Raw genomic sequence first — 9,488 nt, forward strand, 5'->3', positions numbered from 1 at the left:
CCAAGGTTTTCATCAAGATACTGTCGCGGCTGACTGAAGGACTGGACCAAGGTGCAGCATGGTAAGCGTAAATTTTTTCTTTATTCAAAATGACAAATGAAGAACATAAACCAAACCGTGAAGCTTTGGGCTATGTGCCCTGAACAAAGACAAAGTTAACTTCCCACAAAGCAGGTGGGGGAAAAGGGTACCTAAGTATGGTTCTCAATCAGACACAACGATAGACAGCTGACAGTACCCTTCCCCGAAGGTGCGGACTCCGGCCCCAAAACCTGACTCTAAAGGTGAGGGTCCGGGTGGGCCTTCTTATGGCGGCGGCTGGGGTGCTCTGGCAGCTCCGGACAGGAGGGAGGCTCTGGCAGCTCCGGACAGGAGGGCGGCTCTGGCAGCTCCGGACAGGAGGGAGAGTCTGGCAGCTCCGGACAGGAGGGAGAGTCTGGCAGCTCCGGACAGGAGGGAGAGTCTGGCAGCTCCAGACAGGAGGGAGGCTCTGACAGCTCCGGACAGGAGGGAGGCTCTGGCAGCTCCGGACAAGAGGGCGGCTCTGGCAGCTCCGGACAGGAGGGCGGCTCTGGCAGCTCCGGACAGGAGGGAGAGTCTGGCAGCTCCGGACAGGAGGGAGAGTCTGGCAGCTCCGGACAGAAGGGCGGCTCTGGCAGCTCCGGACAGGAGGGAGGCTCTGGCAGCTCCGGGTAGGAGGGTGGCTCTGGCAGCTCCGGACAGGAGGGCGGCTCTGGCAGCTCCGGACAGGAGGGCGGCTCTGGCAACTCCGGACAGGAGGGAGAGTCTGGCAGCTCCGGACAGGAGGGAGAGTCTGGCAGCTCCGGACAGGAGGGCGGCTCTGGCAGTTCCGGACAGGAAGGCGGCTCTGGCAGCTCCGGACAGGAGGGAGAGTCTGGCAGCTCCGGACAGGAGGGAGAGTCTGGCAGCTCCGGACAGGAGGGCGGCTCTGGCAGCTCTGGACAGGAGGGAGAGTCTGGCAGCTCCGGACAGGAGGGAGAGTCTGGCCGTTCCGGACAGGAGGGAGAGTCTGGCAGCTCCGGACAGGAGAGAGATTCTGGCAGCTCCGGACAGGAGGCAGGCACAATACTCACTGGGCTGGGGAGACACACAGGAGACCTGGCTCTGGGAGCAGGCACAGGACTCACCGGGCTGGGGAGAGATCCACGAGGCCTCTTCCTTGGCCGAGGCACCGGATACACTGGGCCGTGGAGGCGCACTTGTGGTCTCGAGCGCAGAGCTGGCCCCACCCGTTCTGGCTGGATGCCAGCTTCCATCCGGCAAATGCGAGACGCTGGCACCGAGCACACCGGCCTGTGAATGCTGCGCCTCAACACCGTGAGCATCACCCCATAGCACGGGGCCTGACCAGTCCCATGCTCTCCACGGTAAGCACGGGGAGTTGGCTCAGGTCTGCTTCCTGACTCTGCCACATTCCCCGTGTGCCCCCCCAATTTTTTTGGGGGGGCTGCCTCTCGGGCTTCCTTGCCAGCCGTGTTCCCACATACCGCTGGTTCCTCTCTCCGGCTGCCTCTGCTCTCCTAGCTGCCTCCACCTGTTCCCATGGAAGGAGATCCCTTCCGCCAGGATCTCCTCCCATGTGTAGACTCCCTTGCCGTCCAGAACATCCTCCCATGTCCAGGAGTCCACCTTACCATGCTGCTTGGTCCGTTGGTGGTGGGAAGTTCTGTCACGGCTGACTGAAGGACTGGACCAAGGTGCAGCATGGTAAGCGTACATTTTTTCTTTATTCAAAATGACGCCGACAAATGAAGAACAAAACCAAACCGTGAAGCTTTGGGCCATGTGCCCTGAACAAAGACAAAGTTAACTTCCCACAAAACAGGTGGGGGAAAAGGGTACCTAAGTATGGTTCTCAATCAGAGACAACGATAGACAGCTGTCCCTGATTGAGAACCATACCAGACCAAGACATAGAAATACAAAACATAGAAAAAAGGACATAGAATGCCCACCCTAGTCATACCCTAGCCTAACCAAAATAGAGAATAAAAAGCCTCTCTATGGCCAGGGCGTGACAGATACAGTATGTGGGGGAGCCTACAGGCTTGTGCTGAGAATCTGGACTAGATGGCACTGTTGCTCTTCTCACAGTAGTGTGCCATAAGACGGAATATTATGTCTCACTATAAAGGAGAAAATAGTAGGACCAGTGAGAGGAATCAACATACTGTATAGTCCTATTTGAGATGCTATAATAACTAGATAATCATATTATAAGATGCCATCACATGAATAATAGCTGTAAATAATTGCACTCTTGATGATAACTCATTAATACATTCATGGACTTTCAATGGCTACAGGCCACGTCTACCCCTGCCAGATGTTGCAGAGAGAGACTTTCTGTTCAGAGAAGTATTAGGGCTTTGTCTTTTGACACACTCTCTTCCCCTCATAGAGAAGTCAAGACACGGGACGGCCAGAGAGAGACGCTGTTGATGTGTACCCAAGGTAACTGAGACCTTTGAATAACTTCAGTAAACACTGCAACTCATACTGAGTATCAAGAGGTTTTCCAGAGGGATTTGCAACTATGATTCATTTTAAAGAAGAAAAAAAGAATGAATCAAGATCACTGCTGGGCTTGATTAAGAACGTTAATTAAGCCTGTCTTCAAACATATTCTCTGTGAGGCTTGTGTGTTGATCTCCGCAGATAAATACCTCTAGCTAGCTTCAGCTGTACGTGGTGGGATGTATGTGGACTTCCTTTTTTATTCTGCTTGCTTAAGGCTGACATTTCAAGTCAAATTCCACCTTTCTACTGACAATTCATGTAATTAATTTGAATGTCGCAAAATCTGCCGCTGGAACAGATGAATCAAGGATATAGAGAATGAATACATTGATTTCAAGGGAATTACAGCCATATTTTGAAACGAACAAACAAGCTTCATTGTGTTTACCAGATGGCCGCTTCTCTTGTACTCAAACTGCTCATCATCCAATCTACCGATCCACAGCCAGTTTCCACAGGGGAAATATATTATCTAAATTCGGTCTGGGCCCGCATCTCTGCCAAGCAAGGCATGAAAAAAGGAAACAGGAAAAGTGTGTCTAACAGGGTATCGTGTCGTTCTTGGAATAACAAGCACCTGTAGCAAAACGTGAAGTCCATCGTTGTGCAGCTGGTTGCTACTCGAAGGGGGGTTAAACCAGGCAATTTACTCTATTCAGCAAACGATGAATTACTTGACAAAGTCTGTCACGCAGAGAATCAGCAGTTCGAGGCAAATGGTATTGGGCCATGCTGATACTCAATTATACAGGACAAAAGTATGCAGAGCACGACACACCGGACTGCCCTCCATGGGTAATAAGAAAATAGGGATATGTCAATGTATACAATTGTGAATGTAATGCACTGATTTCCACAGGTGCATAAATCAGTATTTACCTTTGAATGGATTGTGTCTGGTGGTCGTGTAGAATGAAAAGAAAGCTATTTGAAGACAAAACAGTGATCTATAAATAAGATGTGATGAGGCAGGCAGATTGTACAGTTAACATATTCAAAGATCAAGAGGAGGACATCAATGCACAATGTCTTATCTGTTCAGTCGGTGTTCAGTCCCTCCCACTCTTTCATTACACTTGTCAGAATCAGGGCATATGCAATGGCAATACAGGTTTCTACAATTATGGTAGACCAATCACCAAGACAACCCAAACAACTACCCAATTCATTTCCAACATTATTTATTAACCAGGTATAGATAACTTTGCAAGTGTCTTATACAGTGACTCATCAGCTATGCTATTTTCTTCACCTCACAAACTTTCCCCTTCATGTTTAATGCTACAGGGGAATCAGCTAATTAGTGTATATCTTACAGACATATTTTTCATGTTATTTTATTAATCAGATTGTCACATTAAACAGGATTGTCACATTTCCTTTCTTGTCTGTTTGCATCTCAGGCTGTGTCCCAAATGGCACTCTATTCCTTTAATTTCAGACTACTTTTGACAAGAGCCCTATAAAGGGAATAGGGTGCCATTTGGGACAAACCCATTAAATGATTGATAGGGATCCTTCAAATTGTCACCAGTTCACTAAGTAATTCTATATATAGGTAATTAACATAGCTGGCCCTCTGTGTTGCATCTGGGTTAGTAGGTTTGGACGAGTCACCTACGTTAAGATAAGTCACCTAGCTTACTAGGTTTAGGGGATACCTAGTCAGTTGCGCAACTGAATGCATTCAACCGAGATGTGTTTTCCACATTTAACCCAACCCCTCTGAATCAGAGAAGTGCAGTGCCTCAATCAAGCATATGTTGTTCAGGGTTAATTGCCTTGCTTAAGGGCAGAACAGCAGATTTTTCCACTTTGTTGACTCAGGGATTCAAACCAGCGACCTTTCAGTTACTGGCCCAACGCTCTTAACCACTAGGCTACCTGCTATCTATGTTTTCTAGGTTACCAGGTATAGATAGATAAGTCAGTTCTCTGACTAGGACACATACACACACACACACACACACACACACACACACACACACACACACACACACACACACACACACACACACACACGAGACATGCTAATGGATCACTGAACACCTTGTCCAACATCATCAAGGACAACAATCTCTACCAGACCACCTGGTTTCATGCATTTATAGGCATAGTCATTCCACTGCATCTATTCGTCACTCTTATCAGGAGTTCAGCATTATTAACCAACCTTAACATCATCTAACCTGATATACCCACTGGTCTATAATGATATACCATTACAAAGATAACCTTACCATAATCTAACCTGATATACCCACTGGTCTATAATGATATACCATTACAGAGATAACCTTAACATAATCTAACCTGATATACCCACTGGTCTATAATGATATAACATGACAGAGCCAACCGTAACATCATATAACCTGATATACCCACTGATCTATACTGTAATGATATACCATGACAGAGCCCAGGGTTGATTTAGTGATTCTGTACTGTTGTAATCATGGGTGAGTTGAGGATCATACTCAAGAAGACCTAGTGGGTGTAGTGATTGTCTGTGCTCATAATGACCTGGTCTGCATCCCAAATAGCACCATATTCCCTTTATAGTGCACTACTTTTGACCAGGGCTCTATATGAAAGTGTTATATTAATGTGGCCAGAGTCACAGACATGTTCAGTACAGACGTTAGTGGACGACGACCCTCCAGATAGAAAACAGCAGATCATGTTCGCTGGAGTGGAAACAGCTACAGCTGTGGAAACACTCAGGCTCAAACGGTGTTGCCTGTCTGGCCCGCGGCACTGTGGTGATGCAGAGGCAGCCTACGTCCCAAATGACATGCTATTTCCAGGCCCTTTCGGCCTTGGTCAAGTGTAGTGCACTATACAGGGAATAGGGTGCCATTCGGGACGCAGCCACAGACTACTGTACCGTAGGAGATGGCAGGTCACTGCGCTCTACTAAATAGGGACTGGTACAATTCAAATGTATTGGTTTTTTTGATCCTGTATAGCCATTTTAGCATTTGGTGCGTCTTATCACTTTGGAATTATTCTTCTATGAAAAAGGATTTATTTTTCTGTGAAAATCAATGTTTCATCATGCTTGTTGCGAGCCCGGAAATAATATCTCACAGCATGTCAAGGATTTTTCACTCAATATACGCATGACTACTACTGCTGTATTCTTCTGTGCTTCATTTTGATGCTTGGAGGTTTGAAAACAGAAATCACACAAATCCAATAGCATCTTTTATAATAGATACAGAACCTCTTAGGCTTATTTCTCTAATACTATTTGTCTCAGAATAGACAGAAGCCTGAATATGACATTTTTGCCCCACTCCAAACAGATCTCTAATACGAAGATCTGACAGGAACATCCATCCAAATAAGCAATGATGAGTGGGAGAGAGGATGGCTTAATGGGGATTGTCAGTACCAGGCTTTGGATTATTTTCCTGTCTTTCAGATATCAAAATAACAACAGATGAGTTGATCAGGGCAGGCATGAAGCAAGTCAAATAGAGGACGGCCTCTATAACAACCCTGTAATAATTCAATGAACTCTGCATGTCTCCCCAGTGACTAGTCATCTTTCCATGCCAATAGATAGTCTGTGTTTGTTGGAACATTTAATATGATTTTTATTTTATTCAAACGTTGATGCAAGCCACTATTGCCAAGGCAAAGTATGTCTAATAGACCACCTGTGGTATTTCTCTGAATAACACAGGAGACTGTGTAATCAACACTGATACAACAGAGCTACACGATGTGAAATATCCTCCTCCAAAGTTCTCCTGTTTAGAGTTCGTCCAGGACAGAGAACATATTTACTGAACACTCAGCCTGTTGGCTCGGATTCATCTGAACAAATATCAAACAAATTGCTGATGAGTATCACTATTGACCATGCATGCTTTCTCCTCGGCTTATAGTGAGCTCAGTTGTTGTTTTTGTGCATGCAGAAGGTTCAGATCCTTGCAGGGACGGACTGGAACCAGAAATCTTCCTGGGCATTTCTAACACACTGGTTCATTTCTTCCCCGGAGCCCCCCACACCGGTCAATTCTTTCCCTAGAGCCCCCACACCGGTCAATTCTTTCCCCAGAGCCCCCACACCGGTCAATTCTTTCCCCAGAGCCCCCATACCGGTCTATTCTTTCCCCAGAGCTCCCACACCGGTCAATTATTTCCCCAGAGCCCCCACACCGGTCTATTTGTCATGTACTGTCATGTTGTGTCTTGTCTCTGTCCTTTCCCTTCACCCTGTCTCCCTCTGCTGGTCGTTGTTAGGTTACCTTTTCTCCCCCGCTTTCCCCCAGCTGTTCCTTGTCTCCTCTAACTACCCATTCACCCCGTTTCCCACCTGTTCCCTTTTTTCCCTCTGATTAGGTCCCTATATCTCTCTCTGTTTCTGTTCCTGTCCTTGTCGGATTCTTGTTTGTTGTGTTTCATGCCTGAGCCAGACTATCGTCATGTTTGCTGTAACCTTGTCCTGTCCTGTCGGAATCTGCCGGTCTATCTGAGCCTACCTATGTTTGGTTATTAAAGAAGCTCTGTTTAAGTTAGTTCGCTTTTGGGTCCTCATTCACTCACCATAACACTATTCTTTCCCCACAGCCCCCACACCGGTCTATTCTTTCCCCAGAGCCCCCACACCGGTCAATTCTTTCCCCAGAGCTCCCACACCGGTCAACTCTTTCCCCAGAGCCCACACCGGTCTATTCTTTCCCCAGAGCTCCCACACCGGTCCATTTCTTTCCCCAGAGCTCCCACACCGGTCCATTTCTTTCCCCAGAGCTCCCACACCAGTCCATTTCTTTCCCCAGAGCCCACACCGGTCTATTCTTTCCCCGGGGCCCCGACACCAGTCCATATTTTTCCTTGAGGCCCCCATTATTAACCAAATAACGATCATTCTGCAAAAAGCCCCATAAAACAGGCCCACTGGCCTAAAGATGAACCAGTCCACCTGGCATTTGTCCAAACTGTGACCTTTGTGGATCCAGCTTGGAGATCTGAACAGATCCCCCATGTAAAAGAAGAGCACAATGAGATCCCCTCACCAACCAAACAGAGGATACATTTATCCAAACAAAGGATAAACCAATAAAGATAAAAACAATGACCTCCTGACGGGTCTTGTGTGTCAGAAGAGTATACAGATATATTTGATAGAACGACTGGCTGATGTAGGGCAGAGCTGGGATGAAAATAACACTGGGTTTTCTCAGATAACACAGAAGCTAGAATGATGTAGTGAAGTCAGCATGTTCCTAATGTGGAGGACGACCTCCCTCCAAAAAAAACAGCCCAGTCTGACCATGTATTTCCGAGTTATCAACAAAAAGTGGTTTTGAGCGATGTAAGTAAAAAAAGAGTTGTTGTAGAGTTGTGATTGACTGTTTAAGGTTACAAACGTAATGACAGTATAAGTGTCAAGTACCATGCTAGCTAGTCTTGGGTGCTAGCCTGGGAGAAGTTACAGGAGAGACGAAAGTAACACAATGTAAACTGATGACGTGTAGTAAAATAAAATAAACATTGAGGCACAGGATGGAGAGAGGGAGCAGAAGTAGGCAGGACAGTACCCCCATCGACGTCCAGCTTCATCCGCAGGATGACGCCGGCCAGGAGGATGGCCCAGAGAGCGAGGTGCGTGCCGGTCCGGATGGCCCGCTCCTCGGATGATGTTGGGGTCAAGGATGTCCCCCACCGGGACCCAAGAGCACTCCTCAGGACCATACCCCTCCCAGTCCACTAGGTACTGGAGCCAACCCCTACGACGTTGAGAGTCCAGGAGGGACCTAACAGCACATCGATGTCCAGGGGAGGCCGGCGGGGTGTCGTGGGGGAGAGCATCAGCCAGGGGACCTGGAACCACCGGCCTGAGGCGGGAAACTTGAAAGGAAGGTGAGATCCTGTAGTTGGTGGGGAGTTTGAGACAATAGGTTACCTCGTTGACCCTCTGGCGGACCTTGAAGTGCCCCACAAACCGGGGGCTCAGCTTCCAGCAGGGAAGGCTGAGTGGAAGGTTCCTAGTGGAGAGCTAGACGCGGTCACCAGGATGAAACACTGGAGCATCACTGTGGTGGTGGTCCGCCTGATCCTTCTGAAGGTGGACGGCACGCTGGAGCCTCAAGTGGGCGGTGTACACCTCCTCTGTGCGCTAGAACCACTCATCCACTGCAGGGGCCTCGGTCTAGCTCGGAGTCAATCAATCAATAACATTTATTTATAAAGCCCTTTATACATCAGCAGGTGTCACAAAGTGCTATACAGAAACCCAGCCTAAAACCCCAATGCAGATGTAGAAGCATGGTGGCTGGGAAAAACTCCCTATGAAGAAACCTAGAGAGGAACCAGGCTCTGAGGGGTGGCCAGTCCATGGAGCCAGGGCCGGCTGATGCACTAGAAGGGAGTCAGCCTGGTGGAGGAGTGTCGAAGTGAGTTCTGGGTGTATTCCGCCGAGGGAAGGAACCGGGCCCACTCACCTTGTCAGTCCTGACAGTGACTCCTTAGGAACCTCCCCAGCTCCTGGTTGATCCTCTCCACCTGTCCGTTGAACTGAGGCCAGTACCCAGATGTGAGGCTGACAGTGACCCATAGCTTATCCATAAAGGCTTTCCCGACCCGCGACATGAACTTGGGACCACGGTTGGAAACAATATTCTCCGGAAGGCCATACTCCCTGAAGACCTGCTGGAATAGTGCCTCAGCAACCTGGGTAGACCAGAGAGAGGGATAAACAGCAGGATTTAGAGAAGGGCCGCTGAGACCCCCTGAATGGAGCCATGAACCTCTCATTGTAAAACCAGCTCTTCCTCTCCCATCTCCCAGGCGGCTGTACAACACTCCAACACCCGACCAGTCAGCAGGGAAATGACCATGGCAACCTTTGACCTCTTGGTGGTGGAGGCTTCTGTCTGATAGGCGAAATATAGGGAGCACTGGAGTAGGAAACCATGGCATTTCGATGGCGT

The sequence above is a fragment of the Oncorhynchus mykiss genome, chromosome 18 (assembly GCF_013265735.2).
Source record: "Oncorhynchus mykiss isolate Arlee chromosome 18, USDA_OmykA_1.1, whole genome shotgun sequence".
Lineage (NCBI taxonomy): Eukaryota > Metazoa > Chordata > Actinopteri > Salmoniformes > Salmonidae > Oncorhynchus > Oncorhynchus mykiss.